At 39.4% G+C, this 23,329-nt stretch overlaps 1 protein-coding gene across 9 annotated transcripts in view; it reads left to right on the top strand.

Moving 5' to 3' along the window:
- Window positions 1-23,329, top strand: part of LOC134218497 (calmodulin-binding transcription activator 1) — a 708,930-nt gene that overhangs the window by 608,193 nt on the left and 77,408 nt on the right. The window lies entirely within an intron of this gene.

Here is a 23,329-nt window from a genome sequence, read left to right as displayed (position 1 = left end):
GTTCCATGGCGCTCCCTAAATATCGTTCCATGGCTTGATTGCCGCTCCCTAAATAGTTTCGGGCATGCAACATCTTGGCCCAATTCATTCAAGGAATCAACAACATGTCAAATGGACATGAGAGGGATGGGAAGAACTTCGAGCTACTTCGAGCTGCTCATTAGACAGCACTATTGTGATGTTCTGTGGTGGAGTGAAGTAATTTGTTGTGTCTAGGCCTTTCTTCTCACCGCCAATACCAATCGCCTGGCAGACATCGGTCTGTCTGGGAAGGCTCAACGTTTCATCGTCTTCTTTCAACACTGACACACATACAAACTAACACTTTTCCCTAGGTTTAAACTGAAACAGAACGTCGGTAATTAATAAACACCTCTTTTGAATTTACATGTGAAATTTATGCTTTCAAAAGACTCCGATCATTCTTCGTAATTGGTTCTGTTGTCGTGATTTGAGGTTCCTTCCTTGGGAAGACGTGATGTTTGGGAAGTTCCAGTCTGAGTCGTATTCATGTTTGATGTCTATCGCTCTTACAACTGAATGGATAATCAGCAGTTTAGAAAATTATTGCGTTTTTTTTAATTAACTCTCTCGTAGGCTCGGTACCAAACCCTTAGAAAATTATTCCATCAACTCAAGATGGAAGGTGGGGATTGCTCGACCCTTGATGCTGCTGCTGGAAGACGATGTGTTCGCCTCGCTGTCCGTCCGATGAATGACCCGAACCGCCGATGGCCCGTTGGATTTGTAGCCGACCTGGCAGGAGGGGATTGCTCGACCCTTGCTGCTGCTGATGGGAGACGATGTATTCGCCTCGCTGTCCGTCCGTTGAATGACGCGGACCGCCGATGGCCCGTTGGTTTTATAGCCGACTGGCTGGAGGGGGTTGCTCGACCCTTGCTGCTACTGCTGATGCTGATGGGAGACGATGTGTTCGTCTCGCTGTCCGTCCGTTGAATGACGCGGACCGCCGATGGCCCGTTGGTTTTATAGCCGACTGGCTGGAGGGGATTGCTCGACCCTTGCTGCTACTGCTGATGCTGCTGGGAGACGATGTGTTCGTCTCGCTGTCCGTCCGTTGAATGACGCGGACCGCCGATGGCCCGTTGGTTTTATAGCCGACTGGCTGGAGGGGATTGCTCGACCCTTGCTGCTACTGCTGATGCTGATGGGAGACGATGTGTTCGTCTCGCTGTCCGTCCGTTGAATGACGCGGACCGCCGATGGCCCGTTGGTTTTATAGCCGACTGGCTGGAGGGTATTGCTCGACCCTTGCTGCTACTGCTGATGCTGCTGGGAGACGATGTGTTCGTCTCGCTGTCCGTCCGTTGAATGACGCGGACCGCCGATGGCCCGTTGGTTTTATAGCCGACTGGCTGGAGGATTGCTCGACCCTTGCTGCTACTGCTGATGCTGCTGGGAGACGATGTGTTCGTCTCGCTGTCCGTCCGTTGAATGAATGCGTGAGTCAGACGGCGGCTTGTTTTATTTGCCTCGCTGCTTGTTTGTCACCGGTTAGGGGCGGAGCAACGTCTAGTGGAGATAACTCCGCCCCAATTCATTAGTCGTGGAATACGCAGCGGGTGAAACACAGAAGGGGAAAACTTACATTTCTTGCATCATAGATTAATTCTTTCAATGTAGGTTTTTATGAAATATAGAAGACAAATCGTAATTCATATTAAATTTTATTTTATTTATTTTTTCTTCACTTCTTGTTACCACTACACTATGTGTTCGAACCGTTTCTTTGTTCTGATTATGGTAAGTGGATCGCGGGGACCAGTGCCATCTTTAATACATTTTTTATTTCTTGGCCTCCGTCCCATGCGGCCTTCATCAAGGGGGTGATGACAGTACTTTTCACATATAGTACAGTGAGATAGACATCGTTATAAAACGTAATGATATCGTAATGCCCTATACAACTATTCTAAGCGCAGCAGATAGCTTCGTAAGGTAGCACATTCTAAATCGTCACTCGAAGGCCACAAGGAAATAGTTTGTACTTTCCAAACTATGGTTTCAGACATACGTTCTAAAACAACATTTCTGTCATAAAGTTGCCCCCGGTGGATGTCTGGAAACAACAAGTCAACTTTCAGAGATCCTACGAGATACATTATTTTACAAACAATCTGCTTTATTCGTATTTCAATAATCCATTCGAAATATGGATAATTCTAGATGAACGCCGGTTTAACTTTAAATGATCAGATCTGGTACGGTTGAATCTGGTGCATCTGTTAGATCGTTTCAAGTTTGCGCTAAAAAGAAAATTGATGATAAGAAACTTCGGAAGGGTGATGAAAAAATAACTGCATGGATACTGTTGATCTGAGACTATGATGCAGATAAAAAGAGACTATTGACCGTTTGAAATTATTAGGAATAAGTTTGCTTTAAAACAAAGCATAACGGAGATAAAAAACACCGCGATTTGGGTGAAAAAAAGTTATACAAATTTAACCGTTTCGTAGAATCCGTAGAAAACAAAATGAAATTTCACGCAAAAGCTGACGAAGAAAAGAGATGATTAAATACCCCAAACATTGACAATTGGCTGAAATGGGAGAGACGAGTACAGATTGCTTCGATGTTCTAAAACGTTAAAAAATTACGTACTGATTACCGATTACATTCTATTACATTACTGGCTACTGGGTACCGAGGATCGTTCATAGCATGCGAAACTGGAGCCACGAAAAAATCACCAGTTTCATATTGATTGTTGATATTAGGTTGTTTTCTCACTCCCTCTCATAAATTTGAGTTGGTGAAACTTTATAGAGAGTGAAAATTCATCACGGGAGTAAAGGCACCGGATTAATTCGCATCTTTCTTATTTTTGGCTTCTTCCACGCAAGGGCGGATTTGAGTGAAAGGAACCATAAAGTGAGTTGTTTCGTGGTTCCGTGTAGGCTTTAAGCACATAGCAATCCATGACAATCGTTAGACAATCGAGCTGTTCGGATGTAACGTCAGCTGAGTGCAAATCAAATCCCTCCAAATCGCAAATCAAACAAGGCAGGCTTGTCCAAAATTAATACACCACTAGGTGTTCCAATCTGCCAAATTCACGATTCAGCCATCTTGGATTCTAATATGGGAGAGCCAGCGGGTTTGTTTTGGTTTTGCATCCGCCTTCTTCTCTTCCATAAACTTGGCAGATTGGAGCACCTAGTAGTGTATTCATCTTGGGCTTGTCTGTATACCGTGCACGAACTAAAATAGGCAACAGAAATAACTATCGAAGCTTCAGAGCCTCACAAAACATACACTGATTAGCTCTGATTCTGTAGCAGACAAAAAAACATTCAGAACAAATGTTTTTTATCAAACAAACTTATATACGGTCAAACACGACGAATTGAATTTTTACAAAAGCAACAGAGAAATATTCGAGCCGCTTCCAAACCACACATCGATCTCCATATCGCATACCCTTTTCCCCTTCTTCGGCGAACCGAAGGACGCATATCGTTCTCTAATTTACATACACTTCACGTCGGCTAGCCGCCGTGAACGGGATCCCCAGCAGCCTTCATACTGGCACCCACTGTCAAAAAGCTTAGATGATGTGAAATCACACCCAGCATGGAGGGATAATATGGTTGAGAATGTCACACAAAATCGTGTGGTCACCCACGAAAACCACACAAAAGATACCGTTTCTGTCATGGTCGCACTGGTGAAATGCCGACTGGTGGTGGAGAAGCCAAGTAGACCATCCTGAAAAAGGTTTCTACCACCGGATCCAAACGAAGGCGGTTGCTAATTGTCGTGTCGTCGTCGCCGTCATCGTCGGTTGTCGCCGTTGGTTATTAACGGGCACTCCGCCACCACACCGGTCAGCACGTTGGTTGACAGTGAGGCGGAAAAAAGTCATTAAAATCACATTCCTATTGCTCAACTGGTGTCTCATAAGTGCCTTCAAGTGCGAAATTAACCAACAGTATGTACCTACGTGAGTACGGAGGAGTATCGGGAACAATCCTGCCATCGCGCTTCGTTATGAGGGTCTAATGTAATGTTTATGGCTTGTAAATTGTAATTAGTGCAAAAAAGGTGCCCCATCATATCGGTAATTTATGCGTGTATACACTGGTGGACATAATTATAACATCAGGCATAAATTTTCACGAAAATGGTAATGTGAGAGGATCAAAAGCCCGATTCCTAACGATTCGAATGAATTGAAATTTTGCTTACCAGTTCAAAATGTCTGGTATGCATTTTAATTTGATTGTATGGTATCCTAAATAAAAGTGGTAGCTTTTTGATTATTTTTAACGGAAATTCTATGAACGTTTTGCGGAAATTGAGTAAGTTTTTTTTAAAGATAAATATCACTTGATGGTCTTATGCTCAATTTATTCCCTCATTGCATCAAGATGTGTAGGACGGATCTTGTCTTCTCAACCATGTTTGGCTATGTTCTGATTTACTATTCCCATTCAATTTTATCGATTTGCTTTCGCAAATCTTAAACAACCAACTATTTGAGATTTCAATCCATCTTAACCAAGGCGAAAAGCAATTTTTCATTCTATACTCTGTGCTCCCATAAAGTAACTAACTCCATTCAGTTTTCATGCACGCCATGAAACACAAACATCCACTTTACGTCTCTATAAAATTGCAATGCATTCCATTTAGTTTGCTGTTTGGTGAAATTCCACTACGACCCTAACGTTGGCTGTTGCATCTTTCCCCATCTTTAAAAGGAGACATCTTTCCTTTATTTTCCAACACAATTTTCTTCTTGTACCCGTCCAATGACGACGACGACGACGGAAGACTTGAAGTTCCGCTCCTTGGAGCGACTAGTTTCTATTTTTTATTTTGGTCCAGAACCGAATAAGCGAAGGAGTGGATGCAGCATGCAACAAAATCAACCGATGGAAATAAAATTTATGATTGTTTTTTTTCGGGGCTTCTCGCGCGACGATGAATTGCGGTTGTGCTTGGAAAAACCAGCCACTCGATTTATGCGAAATAAATTACAATAAATCAGATCTTTTCACTTTATCTTCCTTGGCGGCGGAGTGTTTTTTTTTTCGTTACTTCACGACTATGACCCCGACAATAACAAGTGTTGAATTTAATCAACAGAAGACAAGCTTCCGGACGTTATTTAAGATCAAAGCTTCTTCGGTCTTCTACATCGGTTTTTCCAATACGGCTCCTTCCCAGACGAACATAAAGCAAATCCGAACAATTACCGATTTCCACTTGGGTGCTCCTTGAAGAATCGGAATCTATTAGGATTTTATGACCCAACATAATGAAAAAGAGCGGACCCATAAAGCCGACTGCCAGCCACGTGGACCATCTATCCAGATATAGATCCAGAGAGATGGGAAAAAGTTTCGAAACGATTAAAACTCTCCGATTGTATCTCATTTTCCTCCGATTCCTTCCCTCCAGGCGCCCCAGACGAGCGGAAAAGCCAAAAAGCATCAACAAATGTCTATATAATTGTATCTTAATTTATAACGATCCGAGAGTGTTTGGCTCCCGGTCGTCGTCGTCGTCGTTGGATGGGAACTAGGCTGAGCCGGAAGGTCGTCGATTGCCGGAATGTTTGTACGTGTGTCCATTCGAGGCAAATGGGTTTTATTCGTTTTTCGTACGTGTATGTGTGCGTCACGTATGTGGGTCTAGTGGCTGATAGTAGTTGTAGGATTTTTATAGGTTTCTCCTTTTTTTATGGGCGGAGAGGTGCCTTATGTCTCGGCCTCGACGAACTCGAAGAAATACGTACGACAACGGGAAAGTCATAAAAGGATATAAATGTAAAAACTCATTAAAATAAATTTTATAAGCTTCTATGTACAGCAATATCAACGGTTGTAAAAGATATTAAGTGTTTATGTATCTCTTCACCTTCCCGGTCGGTCGTTGGCGTTTTGAGCCGGAGGCATGAGGGGTGACAAAACGTCTTACACCTTCGTGCTCTCCTTGAACGTGTCACCTTTGGAAGGAACGTAAGGACGGGTTGAAGCCTTCTCGTCTAGGCATAATTTTTCTCACCGATTCGATGGATTCAAGATCCATTGTTGCTGGCGTGGAGAGAAATGATTCCGAAACATTAATGTAGTTGGGAAATGGGCCGGAATTTGAAATGGTGTAGCATTTAATCGGTTTAATTAATATAAAATTCCACTTTGGTTCAACGAAATGGCAAGGGCAAATATTGCTTTGATATTTGGACTACTTGAAATTTTGTTCTATAAACATTGCTATCTATAAACATTTAAAAAAATGACATTCTGTGTCATGTGACTAATTTGCTGAGAACTGTTACCCAAACATTAAAAAATAAAGGGCTTTTTTGATCAAACTGTAACACTTGATGACTCGCATAACTTTGTCTAACAGCTGTTATAATTTCGTCTTAATCTGTTGGATATTGTATTTGGGGATTTCCTAAAAAATGCTGTTCAAGCCTTTAGAATTCGCATGGTTTCCGGAGCAAAAAAGTATAATTTTTCTATATTTTTCTGTTTTCTCTTTCTATTTCTGTTTATATCTAATGGAACTCTTTTTGGCTTGTTTTGTAAAAGCTAACGGATTAACATGTCCTTATACTCTTCAAATGGTCAAAGGGGCGGAAAAAGCAAAAAAATCCATCCTTTACAATGCTCATGCTAACATGCAAGCTATTGTGTAGTGATTTTTAATAATAGTTTAGTTGACAATTTACTAGGGGATGGAAACTGTTTCATCGCATAACGAGTCCCATGCAGAGATACCTAGGCATGTACTAGTCTACGAAAGGTTTTCCCATGTCTTTCATGTTTGCAGTCAATAACCAAATCTGATGGGTCACACTTCCCATCCATGGTTGACGGAACTGCGATTGACATGGGCCGTTGCGGACGACGACGAATTTCAATTAGCGAAAAATATATTCTTAAATAATTTTTCTCGCTTGCGTCACGTTCCACCAAGCGTGAGCTTGCACCGTCGACAGAACCACTTCACACCGCAACCTACAAACAGATGGTAACATGAGCGAAAAACGCATGGGACGCGCAAAATGTCTATTATACAGATGTTTTCTTTCTGAGAAAAACGCGAGCATGCAAATACAATAGAAGTAGCCGACACTTGTTGTTGTATTTTATTCAAATAGAATTGATTTATCCGTTTATTCCATATCAGGAGTTGTGCTCATCAGCTATTTTCACAATGCCATAATCTTGGGGGAAGGGCCGTTCAGCCGAATGCCATTTGGCTGAATGCCACTAGGCTAAAGTGACCAGAACTTTCTTGCTCCAACCCGGGACACCTTAACTTTACGCACAATAAATTTTGAAAGCGACAAATCGTTTCAAAGCGGATTATTCTCTTCTCAACCAAAACATCCAGCATGATGCTAATTACTGGAATTCATAGAAACATCGAAATCTTTGGATATTAAAATAAATAATATAAATGCAACAAAAGCAAACTGTCCATATGAGCATCATAAGTTTTTCTTTTGGAATCTTACCATGAGAAAACGTGTTGATTTTCACAAGTCTATTTTTTTAAATGCATTTCATGAGACAAACTTATAAAATGTTTAGAGTATTATATGGCCGGGGTTCTGCCAGATCGCAACAAACGCCAACAAAAAAACATTTTTTCTGATTAAGCTTTCGTTTAACAGATTTAATTGATCACATATTCTATCTGACATCCCTCAACCCCATAACTGAGCATATCCTACAACAGATGTTGATATGAATTGGTATGATATGACATCCGTTTTCCTTTAACAAACAAAATATCCCAAATCAGTCAAAAAGCCGATTGGTACGGTTTGGCAGAACCCTGAACCATGGACATCAAGATTAAAAGGCATGTAATTATTCTACACACCCATCGACGTTTCAAAAAATCGTCTTCTTGGATAACCAGGGAAGAGCCTTTCTTTACAAAAGTCTTACGGCTGGAAGCCATTTGGCCGAAAGTCATTAAGCCAAAACTCGTTTGGCCGAATAGATCGATTGACCGAAAATGCCGTTTGAAAAAAGGACCATTTGACTGAAATTTGCATGTCATTTGGCCGAAAAAGTCGTTTGGCAGAAAGGGCCATTTTGTCGAAAATGTTGTTTCCCTTTCGGTCGTATGTTCTCTTTGGCCAAATGACATTTTCGGCCAAACAGTGTATTGTATGTGTATTTCAAGGAGAGGGTTCGATGAACACTCCAGTCGTAAAGTAAGTTATGTATAGCCGAATAGCTCGTTTGGCCGAATAGGACATTTGGCCGAATATGAGGTATGAAAAGTGAGACGTCTTCAAGGATGTCTCACTTCTCACTACCTACTTTTCACTTCTCACTGTGAAAAGTGAGTAGTTCGAAGTGAGTAGTGAGGCGTCTCACTTCGCACTTCTCACTTTTCACAGTAAGAAGTGAGAAATGAGAAGAAACTTTTCATTTCTCATTTCTGACTGTGAAAAGTTAGCAGTGCGAAGTGGGTAGCGAAACGTCTCACTACTCACTTCGCGCTCATCGCTTTTCACAGTAAGAAGAATGAAATAAGTTCTATAATATATAATTTCTCACTTTTCAAATGACCTATTCGGCCAAATGTCCTGCTCAGCCAAATGATCTGTTTGGTCAAATAACCTATTCGGCCGAATGTCGTATTCGGCCTAATGTCGTAATTAGCCAAATGTCCTATTTGGCCTAATGTCCAATTCGGCCAAATGGCTTTTTCGGCCAGATGGGTTTTGACCAAACGACCCTTCCGCGAAAAAAACGTTGTACTAAGTTGTATAAACATTATTTGAATCAAAGTGTCATCTGTTTCTGCTCCACTCAAAAATATAATTTTGCAATTTTGTATAAAATCTTGACATAAAAAAGACATAGATTTTGCAAGGTTCTGTTACATGTTTGCAATCCGCTGGCTGGGTGGTCGTTCACGTAAAAATTATTTACGCTGGCCTGAGTACAAAAGTAAACAATGAGAAACATAGCGGTCGTTCAAAAATGGCGTCATATGTTTTGGGGGGTGAGTGGAGGTAGTCTAAGATTTTGTAAAAGAACATATAGTTACATCCAGGCCAACCATCGATCCATTGCTACATCAGCTATAAACATCCGGTCACCAAGGAATCTGCATCATCAGCAGTTCAATATTATAAAAGGTGCAATCGATCGACCACGCGTCCTCTTTTGTAATTCAGACGTCTAGGTGTTAAGAAGTATTCAATATATCAATCCGTTTAATAAATAAATGTCGCGTTAGTGTTTTTAAAAGCCCGAACCGTTCCCCGTACATATTATTGGCGCAGCCGTCCGGTATCTGTGCCCGTGCGTGAAAAACAGTGTTTATTAGGATTCTTAAATCCTAGAGTAGGTCCGCGAGTAATTTTACTGTGCAGTGAAGTGAAAGTATCTGGTGTCATCGAGGGTGTACTGGAGTTGAGGCCTCACCGCGCGACACGGACCACAGAGAACCGCGACCCCCCCACGACAGCAAAACAAGGTAAGTGAAATTTGTGCTCTATGGTGTACTTCGCGCGTTCTTAGAGAGACGTGAACAACTCATATCCAAGTTCCATTTACCAATTTGAAATTGAACCGTTCCAAGAGAGAGTTTAATTTCATCGTGATAAATCATAATTGAGCAGTGTTTAATTTAGTTTATCACCGGGAAAGTGGCAGTTCTAAGGGAAGCTACCTCCCAAACAGAATTGGCAAAGTTCTAAGAGAATTGCTGTTCTGAGAAATCACACGAGTTCTAAGAGAACGTGTGTTTCTGCAAACAAATTACTAAAGTTTTAGTTAATGCCTAAGATTCCTAGCAAAGGCAAAAGTGCCTTGGAAATCACTAGGGCGTTACTGAAAAACAGGAACAAAAAGCGATCAGTTTCCGAATCAAGTAGTGAATCGGATAACGATTCGGTAGAATCAGCTGAATTTTCGCACGTTCCAATTCAAGGCCTTGATATATCATTAGGACAAATGAACATGGCCATGTCCAACGATAACCAAATTAACCTGCTCGAGTTGATTACTCAGCAACTTAGTGCTATGATGGATACAATCAACCGATTGGATGCCAAGCAAAGCGAACACGATGCCGCTATTCGCAATGTAACCGGAGTATCTTCTGGTGCTTCTTCGTCGTCAAGTGCGACACAACCCATAGTGCAACAACCTCTAAATCGGGGTGACTTAGACTATTTGTTTAAGATACCTGATCCAATAAAATCGTTGCCGGTTTTCGACGGCAACCGTAAACAGTTATCTGCCTGGCTGCAAACGGCAGAAAATACACTAAATCTTTTCAAACCACGTGTCGATGACACTTTATTTCAAATGTACGTCACCGCGGTGACTAATAAAATTCAAGGGAAGGCAAAAGACATACTGTGTCTAGCCGGTAACCCAGTCGAATTCGATTCGATAAAAGATGTGTTGATGAATGCTCTTGGTGATCGACAGGAGCTTTCGACCTACAAATGCCAACTTTGGCAAAACAAAATGGTGGATGGTATATCTATTCAAAGATACTACCAGAAAACCAAAGACATCATACAATGTATAAAAAATTTAGCTAAACAAAAGCAAACTTATAAAGACAACTGGCAGGCTATAAACATGTTTATAGAGGAAGATGGCCTCGCTGCCTTCATAGCAGGTCTCAAAGAACCGTACTTCGGCTATGCACAAGCTGCAAGGCCTACGGATATAGAGGATGCTTATGCATTCCTTTGTAAATTTAAATCGAAAGAGTTGACCGCCTCATACATGACGGACACGAATAAGCATTCAAAACCATTTAAAAATTATTCGAAACCGCACCCACAAAATCACGGTACAGAGGGAAAAACGGAATACAAACCAAACAAATTTGAACGGAATACAGAACCAATGGACACAACCACGACACGGAGTCGACTAACTATGAACAAACACATAATTAACAACCATGAAATGATAGAAGAAGATAATTTGAATAATCCGCAATCAGATACTGAATCCGAAAATGAATTGGACTTAAATTTTCATTGGGTGCCTACAAATCAAAAACCAGTTTGAATTAACTCCCCTACTAGAAACAAACACACACTAGAACAAAACAGTCGTTGAATATTTTAATTGATTCAGGAGCGAATAAAAACATAATTGAACCAGAAATTTTAGAGAAAACCATTACCATACCAGAAACAACAATTAAAAATATCAAAGGAAAAACTAATGTGAACCAGAAAGGAATTATTGACTTTTTCAATGGTGCTTTTAAACCTCTTCCATTTTACGTACTGAAATTTCATTACTTCTTTGATGGACTCATTGGGTCTGAAACACTCGCAAAACTGAAGGCTCATCTTGATTATGAAAAGGAAACCATTACATTGCAAGACAAACAATTCTCGTATTCAAAATTCTTCCCAGCCAAACAGCTTTACAGTCATTTCGTATCTATTCAGACAAATAACAACGGCGACTGGTTTGTCCCCACGTTTCAAAAACTTTGCAATGGAACATTTATTGAACCAGGACTCTATCGAGCTCAAAACTCTAGAAGTACAATAAAAATTTTGTCGACAAAACCTAAACTGAAAACCCTAGGAAAACTTTCGTTATCAGTCAACAACTTTGAAACACTGCAACCTGTACCGATTCCAAATGAAAGAACTATTTCAAAAGAAAACATCAAATCTTTTATAAGAAGTGACCATCTGTCTCCTCTGGAAATTTCAAAACTTTTAGCAGTTCTTCATGATAATCAAGCAACTATGTTGAAAGAAGGCGAACAACTTTCTGCAACAACTGCTTTAAAACATAAAATTATTACTTCAGATGATAACCCTATTTATACTAAAAGTTATAGATATCCACATCACTTCAAAAAAGATGTTGAAGAACAAATTCGAGAAATGTTAGATAATGGTATTATTCAACCATCGGTTAGCCCATACTCTGCCCCTATATGGGTTGTACCTAAAAAACAAGATGCATCTGGCAAAAAGAAAATTAGAGTCGTTATTGATTATAGGAAGTTAAACGAAAAAACAATAGATGACCGTTTTCCTATGCCCCAGATCGAAGAGATTTTAGACAATCTCGGAAAATCTGTATATTTTACTACAATTGACTTGAAGTCCGGGTTCCATCAAATTCCTATGGACCCAGCTCATAAAGAAAAAACAGCTTTTTCAACAGACAAAGGACACTTCGAGTTTAACAGAATGCCTTTTGGTTTGAAAAACGCTCCTGCTACATTTCAGCGAGCGATGAATAATATTCTAGGAGAGTATATAGGCTCCATTTGTTACGTCTATCTGGACGATATTGTTATTATTGGGTACAATTTGGAAAATCATTTACAGAACCTTCGTCTGGTTCTAAAACGCCTTTCCGATTTCAATTTGAAAATTCAACTTGACAAATGTGAATTTTTAAAAAGAAACCGAGTTTCTCGGACATATTATATCCAGCGAGGGAGTGAAACCAAATCCCGAGAGAAGATAGAGAAAATCATTAGCTGGCCGTTACCGAAAATCAGAAAGAAATTAAGCAATTTCTAGGTCTAGCCGGTTACTATCGTCGATTTATTAAAGACTTTTCAAAGATAACCCGTCCAATGACGAAGTATCTTAAGAAAGAAGAATCAGTCGATTTACAGGATCAAAATTACATTCAAGCTTTTTCAACTCTAAAACAAATAATTTCAACAGACCAAGTGTTAGCATACCCGAATTTCGAGAAACCATTTATTTTAACGACAGACGCGTCCAATTACGCCGTTGGGGCTGTACTATCCCAGATTCAAGATTCAGTAGAAAGACCAATCGCGTTTGCTTCAAGAACCTTGAATGATGCCGAATCTAGATATGCTACAATAGAAAAGGAAGCTTTAGCTATAATTTGGGCTATCAACAAATTTAAAACTTATCTTCACGGTGTCAAGTTTACATTATTAACCGATCATAAACCCTTAACGTTTCTGAAAAACTCTTCCAAAAATGATAAAATTTTACGATGGGCGCTTGATCTGAAAAACTATTCTTTTGATGTTTTATATAAAGAAGGAAAGACTAATGTCGTGGCGGACGCATTGAGCAGACGTCCTGATGAAAAACATGTTAATGCACTTGATATTAATCATAACTCTTCCATTTCAGGTACCGGTGACGATTCAGATGATGATTCATCACGTCAAAATAATCCCCCTTCTTCTGATAACCAAGAATCCGATGCAGAAACAATTCATTCTGCAGACGACTCGCCCGACTTCTATATACACCATGTAGACCGACCAATAAATTATTACCGTAACCAACTAATTTTTAAAAAAGCTAGAATTACAACGGTCATTTCTGAAACAGTTTTTCCACATTTTCAAAGAACAACAATTGTACAACCAGAATTCTCAAAGGAAAATATAACTGAATATCTTAAAAGATATCATAATAGTAAACAAACAGCCATTCTTGCACCAGAAGACATGCTTCAAATTATTCAGGATAGTTTCAAGGAGAATTTTGGAAGTAAAAACCATTTTATTTTCACTTCTAAAATAGTCGATGATGTCGTTAGTGAAGAACGACAAAACTTGTTAATATCAACCGAACACGATAGAGCTCATAGGGGTACCAACGAAGTGGAAGCCCAACTTAGAAGATCTTATTTCTTCCCAAACATGGCAAAACTTATTAAAAACTATTCCGATTCATGCCCCCATTGCCATAAACATAAGTACGAAAGGAAACCGTATAATATTAAAATTTCCCCACGCCCAATAACCCTTTGAAAGAGTCCACATGGACATTTTCATAATAGCTAAATTTAGTTTCCTCTCTTTGATCGACTCTTTCTCGAAGCATTTACAAATGCATTCCATTAAGACAAAAAACTTGGCCCATGTACAAAAAGCCTTAAGCAAATATTTTAGTGGTTACCCAATACCAAAGAAAATTGTAACGGATCACGAGACAACATTCCGCTCAGTTCAACTTAGAAATTTTTGAGTCAATTAGGCTGCTGCTTAGAATACGCGTCTTCTTCAGAAGCTAACGGGCAAGTTGAAAGGGCACATTCAACGATTATAGAAATTTATAATTCAAATAAATACAAATTTCAGAACTTAGGAGTGAAGTCAAGAATAAAATTGGCAGTTGCGTTGTATAATGAATCCATCCACTCTAGTACAAAACTCAAACCAGTAGAGATTGTCTTCAATTTAAATAATGCTCGTAATTCTGAGGAAATAATAGGTAAAGCTCAGGAGATGTTTGAAGAGGCAAAAACCAACATGTTAAGGGCTCAGCAGAAAATTTTAAACAAAAATTCAATAAAAGAGGACCCACCAGTAATTCAGGAAGAACAGGAAGTTTTCGTGATACCAAACATTAGAACTAAAACCGAACCAAGGGCTAACCCAACCATAGCAAAAAATGTAAATCAGAAAACCTTTGTAAACTCTAACAATGTAAAAAGACATAAAAACAAGATTAAAAGATTGAGGAAACGTTAACTAAACAATCATAACCAACTAACAATAACTAACTCAATTCTCCGCTATCTTCTATTACTTCTAGATGAAACTCATCGTATTCGGAGCGATATTCATTATGATAGGAATAAATTGTCAAGAATTAGGAATCAAACACTTGAATAAAGATCCCATTGTTATCTTAAAGAATGGCAAATGCAAAATTCAAACAGGAACAACAAAGCTAGTTCATCCATTAAACTTAACAGATATAGAAATCACGATGGAATTAGTATCAACATTGGCGTATAAAAAAATAGTAAAACAAAAACTTCAGGAACTGTACACAAATTTTCAACAAATACGACCTACTTCAAGTATCCGGAACAAGAGATGGGACACACTCGGAACGGCATGGAAATGGGTTGCTGGAAACCCTGACGCACAGGATCTTCGCATTATTAACAGCTCAATGAACGACTTAATTGCTGAAAATAACAAACAATATCAAATCAACGACCAAATTAACCTGAGACTACAAAGCCTAACAAGTACCGTCAATAAGATAGTTGAAAATTCGTACTCAAATAAAATTATCTTGAATGAGGTTGACACACTCATAACCATTCTAAACATTGACACAATTAACAAAATTTTGCTGGATATTCAAGATGCTATATTCTTATCAAAAACCTTAACTGTCAATACAAGGATTCTGTCGCTGAAGGAAATAACTACAATAAGACTATTGCTAGAGGAACAAGGAATCAAAGTCGACTTACCGGACGAAGCAATCAACCTCGTCACACCAAAGATAGCAGTGAGTAGAGATACCCTCCTATACATACTACACGTACCACAATTAGAACCAGAGGAATCCGATATCCTTCAAATTTTCCCTTTGGTCAACGACGATATCATAATCAAAAGCTATCCAAACATTCTAATCAAATCAAGGAAAACACTATTTACTACTAGTCATCCTTCAGAATTTGTGCAACGACACGCATTTGTTCAAGAGTTTACAGATAACTGCATCCAACCGCTTATCTGGGGAACCAAAGCTCATTGCGCAACAAGAGATAAGTACCGTACAGAAGGAAAACTTATCAGCGAAAATACTATTCCACAAAAAAAACACCTCATCTCATCGAGCTGTGGACCCAATAATCGAAATCTAACCGGAAACTTCATCATAACATTTTCAAACTGCACAGTTACCTTTGAAAACCTAACCTTCTCGTCACAGGAAAGTACATCTGAAGCTAAGTTCATGCAAACAGCTCTCCACAACATCCGCATGGAAAACTGGTTACAAAAGGATCCGAACATCACCATTTTAGACAACCGCACGATTGCCAACAGGAATCTTCTTCATCACGTGTCTCTCAAGCAGTTCGACAACGAGTTACGAATTTGGAGTCTATTCGGAGGATTATCGGTAACAACGATAATATCAATAACCCTAATTTTATCTATCTCAGACGGTCAGTAAATGAGATATGGCAAAATGTCTCACGCCCAAGGAAACGCAAATCTGCAGTAGAAACTAAACCCAAGGAAGTTCATGGAGCTGGAAGCAATAATCAAGGGAAATCGAGTGCCGAGGACGACACTTTTTCACCCCCCCGAGGAGTTACATCCAGGCCAACCATCGATCCATTGCTACATCAGCTATAAACATCCGGTCACCAAGGAATCTGCATCATCAGCAGTTCAATATTATAAAAGGTGCAATCGATCGACCACGCGTCCTCTTTTGTAATTCAGACGTCTAGGTGTGAAGAAGTATTCAATATATCAATCCGTTTAATAAATAAATGTCGCGTTAGTGTTTTTTAAAAGCCCGAACCGTTCCCCGTACATATTATTATATGCTAAGGGTCTGTCTCATTTGGAGAATTAAACTTAAAAGTGTCAGTTCGAAAATTAAAAAAACACCCCGTTATAAGAATGGCTGGTGCTACCCAGCAATTCCAATAAGACATCGATGGAAAATGATTAGATATCTGTCAAAAGTAATCTTGCTCTGCGAGCAGGGTTATTCGATAATTATTGAAGTGTCACTTTAAAGTTTAATTTCAGTTTAATTATCCAATTGAGACAGACCCTAAGTATACACAAAAGCTTGACAGTGGGGAGAGGGAGGGGAGTCTAAAAATCTCACAAAATAGTTGATGTCATATTTGAATCACCCCATAATACAGTTTCCCAAGATCTAATATATTAGATTTATATGAGAGAATAATATGCCATAAAAGGCAAACGTTTTTAGGCTCTATTTAAATAGTAGATGGACAAGTGCGCGTTCGATTGGTTTCCTCTACCACGCGAAATAATTGTGGGATCATCTCAATATGTATATCCAAATATCTTCTTTGCCATTAGTCCCATGATAAATTGTAATCGACATCAACACATATTTATATTATTTCCACTCAACCGGAGCTACGGTAGAGTAACTCAAATCTGGCTGGCAACCTGGCAAACATGTAAATAATGAATAAAAAATAAAAATAAAATTTGGCTTCTTCCACGGAACATGACACGTTGGGTAGATGCAACTTCCTTTTTGTAATACTATTCATAGAAGAGAGAGTGAAAGAACTAGTTAGGTAAAAAATGAAACTTTGTGCTCAGCTTGGAGTACTTTAAACTTTCTTTAGGAAATTTATTTTTCTGTGTGGTACCCGTGCGATTGTGTTTCTTATTGCATGCAGAACGATCGCGAGATCATCGAAATAACTTGTTCTGCATTGTGCGGGTCAGTGAATCAATTAGCAAGTAAAATTTAATACACGTCCGATCGATAAATACATTTAGGCCGAAATGGTAGTTTGGCAGAACGGGCCATTTGACTGGAAATGTAATTAAACGGAATAGGTTTTGGCTGGAAAAATTATTTGGACAAATAGCTTATTTGGCCTAAAATGCTAAAATAGTCGTTAAGGAGATGGGACCATTTGCCTGAACGAGTCATATGACCGAGAATATCGCTTGACAGAATTGAATATTTGTCGGGAAAAAAGTTTGACCGAAAAAGTAACTCGGGCAACATGGGTGTTTTTAGCCATTTGGCCGAAAAGTTAATGAAGACGAAATATCGTTGGGCCGAACTGTTCTAATGGTCGAAAAAGGCATTAGTACGAAAAGATCATATTAATATATAATAAATAAAATAATAATAAAAAGTGATAGGTCTTACTTCTCACTTTGCACTCCTCATTTCTCACTTCTCATTCTTTATTTCTTCACACAGTGATAGATGTGACGTGAGACGCCTTTTTTTTGACTAATTTATTTCTACTCAGTTCTTATTTAGCACTTCGCATCTTCGCAGGGAGAAATGAGAAATGAGGAGTAAGAAGCGAGAAAGGAGACGTCTCCCTTCTCACTTCTTATTTTTTCTTCTCACTACTTATTTCTTATTTATCACTTCTCACTCTTTATTTCTCGCCCCTTATGAAATTTTTCCCTATGAAAATTAAAAAAGTGAGTAGTAAAGAGTGAGATGTCTTACTTCTCACTTTTCACGTCCCATTTCCCGCTTTTCACTGCGCATAGTGAGAAGTGCCAAAGTAGAAGTGAAAATGAAAAGTGAGAAGTTAGAAGTGAAACACATCAGTTCTCACTCTTCATTTCTCATTTTCATTGGTCTCTTTGCACAATAAGATGTAAGATGTTGGAAAGAAGTCAGTCGTCACTTTTTTCACTTCTCATTTCTTACCTCTTACTTCTCAATTCTTATTTCTTACTTCTCATTTCTTACTTCTCACTTCTCAGTTATCAATAATCGTTTCACACTTTGCACATCCACTATTGTTCGGCCAAACGACACTTTTGGTCATACGATCGTTCAACCAAATGACATTTGCGGCCATACGACCTGTTTGGCCGCATAACCTGGCCAGCATTTTCTATCAAATGAGTTTTTCTACCAAACAACCGTTGCGGTCAAACGGCTTTTTCAGTCAATACAAGTGATCTTCTTCTTCTTCAATGACTCTACATTCCAACTGGAACTTGGCCTGTTTTCCACTTCTATTTTCTATATTTTATTCTATTACAGGCTGCCTACTCTCTGGAAAAACCTGAAAAATACTCAGGGGATTTCGTTCAACATGGAAAAACCTTGAATCCTCAGGGCAATTTCAGTAAAATCAGGGAATTATTTTGGAAATGCATTCAACGCAAATTTCAATGTTGTTGTTGTTATTGTAACTAATTGTAATTGAAATGTCAAACAGCATTTTTATCATAGTTTATTATCTCCAACGTGGTTCGAAGGTTCAAAAATTACGAAATCGTTGAATTTGGCATTTTGTATGTTGTCACGGCTTGAATAGATGTCGCCAATATTTAGAAATTTGATTTGCCTGGTAGAAAACACATTTGACAAATGATTTGTAGTTGCGGACTATAAACTCAATTTTTTTTAACAGATGAGTCTATAAGCTCGAACCTGAAATCTCAAGCAAGAAAGCCAAAAAAAGTCAACTATCATTTATCATAGCACACAAAGGCTCTGTAAAGTTTTGACTAAATTTGGCCCTTGAATTTGAGAGACTCTTTTGTCACCTTTAGTGATACCTTGACAACAGGGTGAATTTAATTGAAAAGGCCTTAATTGAAAAATTGCCCTCATATTCGTCTTATGGAGACATTTTGGTCAATTTTAATCCGAAGCCAAAATAGTCTTGAACAGTGACCCGGGTGATGTAGAGTAGGGTTCCAATGCAATTGCTCATTTTTCATTTATTTAGTTAACATCTATACAGATAACACTGAATCAACAATTTGACGCCACAATGCACGGTTCGAGGCCGCATCTCTCCATCCTCGGATACGCCCCACGCTCGCCAAGTCGTTCTGCACCTGGTCTGCCCATCTCGCTCGCTGCGCTCCACGCCGTCTCGTACCTGCCGGATCGGAAGCGAACACCATCTTTGCAGGGTTGCTGTCCGGCATTCTTGCAACATGTCCTGCCCATCGTACCATTCCGGCTTTAGCTACCTTCTGGATACTGGGTTTGCCGTAGAGTTGGGCGAGCTCATGGTTCATTCTTCGCCGCCACACACCGTCTTCTTGCACACCGCCAAAGATGGTCCTAAGCACCCGTCTCTCGAATACTCCGAGTGCTTGCAAGTCGTCCTCGAGCATTGTCCATGTTTCATGTCCGTAGAGGACAACCGGTCTTATAAGCGTCTTGTACATGACACATTTGGTGCGGTGGCGAATCTTTTTCCACCGCAGTTTCTTCTGGAGCCCGTAGTAGGCCCGACTTCCACAGATGATGCGCCTTCGTATTTCACGACTAACGTTGTTGTCAGCCGTTATCAAGGATCCGAGGTAGACGAATTCCTCGACCACCTCGAAGGTATCCCCGTCTATCGTACCACTGCTTCCCAGGCGGGCCCTGTCGCGCTCGGTTCCGCCCACAAGCATATACTTTGTCTTTGACGCATTCACCACCAGTCCAGCTTTTGTTGCTTCACGTTTCAGGCGGGTGTACAGTTCTGCCACCTTTGCAAATGTTCGGCCGACAATGTCCATGTCATCCGCGAAGCAAATAAATTGACTGGATCTGTTGAAAATCGTACCCCGTCTGTTACACCCGGCTCTCCGCATGACACCTTCTAGCGCAATGTTGAACAACAGGCACGAAAGTCCATCACCTTGTCTTAGTCCCCGGCGCGATTCGAACGAACTGGAGTGTTCGCCCGAAATCTTCACACAGTTTTGCACACCATCCACCGTTGCTTTGACCAGTCTGTATATCTGAAATCAACGAACAGATGATGCATTGGGACCTGGTATTCACGGCATTTTTGAAGGATTTGCCGTACAGTAAAGATCTGGTCCGTTGTCGAGCGGCCCTCAACGAAGCCGGCTCACAAGCAATTGCTCACAAGTTTCATTACCCCCATGCAAAATTTGAGCTCAATCGGACATGATTTAGGGGTGCCTAAAATTCATCAAAATTTTGAAATTCTTAGCCATGAAATTTTCTTTTTGAAGTAACATCAGATCTCGACGTTTCATGCATTTGGCATCAAAAACAAAAATTCGATTTTCGACTTTTACTTTGGTCCCCCCTTGGGAAAATTTTCATGGGTAAAAATTTCAAAACTTTGATGAATTTTTGGTACCCCTTAATCAGGTAGGATTGAGCTCAAATTTTACATGGGGTCATATTTTGAGGTAATGAAACTTGTGAGCAATGTCGTTTTGTGAAATTCGAAAATGTCATTTTTATTGGCACTCTATAGCAGAGGTCAAGAGATAATGAAATGAAATGGCCGCTCAAGTTGATAAACAAGATAATTCGAGGTATTGCAAGAAAAGCTCTTCATCTCATCAAATCAAAGAAGTAAACGCAGAGTTTGAAGAATTAGTTTTAATTACAATTGAAAACGATAAAGACGATAGACAATAAAGAGAAGCAAATCACGAAAACAAGTTCGACCTGATATAAGTGCGATGAAAACAGAATCAGAGAAGCAGTCTACATAGACAGCCTCATTTGCTTGTTTGTTAGAGACAAAGATGTTTTAGCAAAGCCTGTGTAAAACAAGATAAATGCATCATCAGCACCAGTGCCCCCGCAATGGAGTGTTACATCATCCCGAACCTTTATTCTTGTTAACATTTGCTCCTGAAAGTGTTACAAAAACCTTCAATTTGACTACTCAACTTTCAATGGAGCAATCAGGAGATAAAGCGGATAATTTATTTTCAGATGTTAAGTGAGTTCGAGTCGAAAACAATTAGTTTTCTGTATTCAAACAACCATTATAAAGATGGAAGTAAAATACGTATACCTACATATACTTCTAACTTGCCGAGACCGATTTTTGCATACGGTTTTGAACCTGGAGATACCCGGAAAACTCAGGGAATTATTTCCGGATTTCGAGTAGACACCCTGATTAGCATTTCCTCAGTTATTAATTTAATGCTTTTATATGCCCGCTATTTCATGAGTATGTATCTTGTGTGGCAAGAACAATGCCCAGGGTGTCGAAAATGTTTCCAACCCGAAAACATCCTAGACAGGACCGAGAATCGAATTCGTCATCTCCGGATTGGCAATCCTACGCCTTTGCTCGCCAGCCTACTGGAGACCTAAATACAAGTGATATATAGTGGTTAATTGCGGGTATGTTTTAGGAAAATTCCAAAAAATAAAAGGAAACAGGTTGTGCGCGTTAACGGCTGTTTTTTTTCGTGTGACTTGCAGGGAAATTTAGGAATTTTGCATGTGAAGATTGCAGTGAGCCGTCTCGCATAATATGCAGGATAACGTCTATTAAGTAATTTAATTTATATGTAAAAATGAATTGGTTTGTGTGCATTTTCGCTGATGGGTTTTCTTCATTCCTCCAGCAATTTTGTTAGTTATACTTACTGATAGGTTTATGAGTAAGTGAACAATTATGACATTTGAACGGTTATAGACTATTGGATAGTTAGGCACATTGGGTCATTTTTTCGGAGATATAATTCACATTTTGTCCTCATTGGATTAGAGAGAATAAGGGATTTTTTAAAATAAATTATTGTTCTTATGGTTTCGGAGAGCAAGCAAAGGCGTCTTAACTTTCATTAATTAGTCAGGGTATGTCTAAAGCCTTCACCCCATCCGAGAAAAATTGAAACAGAGTGATATAATTTTCTTGCAAAGTCACTCCCAGCGCTGTTTTACAAATTTAATATTATTTGCTTATAATGATACTCCTAACTCACATACAATATCAACCATCCAGCTTCATGACATCTATGAGGGCATCGGTGAGTCGCTAGCCTCTCGTTGAGTGCCGCGGGGGACCGAAATCCGTACAGCATCAAAATCGGTTTTAAGATAAATAATTTATAAACAAAATTGATCCTGTGTTCCAATGTTCTCTTCGACTTTTGGGTCGGTAGAAAAACTTACGCGTTCAGGATGATTTACTCCATTGTTTCCTGAAAGAAAATCGAATATCGATTCTTCATTTTAGGACCCAATTTTGTTCAATATTTCCTCATGTATTGCGTAGTTTCAAGAGCGTAAAAGTAGAATACTACTAATTTATAGGCTCTCGTGTTCCCGTAACAACAACGAACGTTTTACTTGCATTCGTTTCTTTTTTTAGAGCCTTGTCCTGAGCAAGCTGATGATAACATAAAGTATAAGACTTATATGTAGTGAGTAAAATACACGATCACTGATCGCTTGTAATACATGCATGAGAAAATATTTCCATGAAAATTCAAACTAGTCATTCCGTGCACAGTTGTTATGAGATGTTGAGTAAAAAAAATAACGATTGGCAGTTTTTTCAATATACTTTTAAGATTTTCGTACAATCCGCAAAAACAAGCAGACAACCATGCGTTCACTGTTTATATTTGTTTATTGTTTATTTATTAAAATAATTCAACTGACAATGAATGCCTAAATGAATATTGCTTAAACAAATTGGTTACGGCAGCGGTACGGAAAAAGTCTAGTAACCGATGACGAAACACGTCAAAAATATCGAAAAATTCGTGGAAGCGTCGACTGATGGATTGAATTGGTTCGTGTAGTGCATAGTTGCTAGTCTGTGGTTCTAGAAGCAAAAATAGACGTTGACGAAGAGGTCTTTCAGGTATAGATTTAACTGCGACAGTAGTGCTGGACAATCAATGTGACCCGCTTCAGCTTCCCAACAAACGTAGCTTGAGCGGCGATCCGTCTAAACTCTAGTGGTTCGATGCTAATCAACCGGCACCGCTCCTCGTACGGTGGCAAGTTCGTCGGATCACGCCACCTTAGGGATCGAAGAGCGTATCTTAGAAACTTCCGTTGAACGGCTTCGATCCTATCGATCCATGTGGTCTGGAAAGGGCACCTAAC

The sequence above is a fragment of the Armigeres subalbatus genome, chromosome 2 (assembly GCF_024139115.2).
Source record: "Armigeres subalbatus isolate Guangzhou_Male chromosome 2, GZ_Asu_2, whole genome shotgun sequence".
Taxonomy (NCBI): Eukaryota; Metazoa; Arthropoda; class Insecta; order Diptera; family Culicidae; genus Armigeres; species Armigeres subalbatus.
Note: the sequence above shows the minus strand (reverse complement) of the source record. Positions and strands in the feature narration are given on the sequence as shown.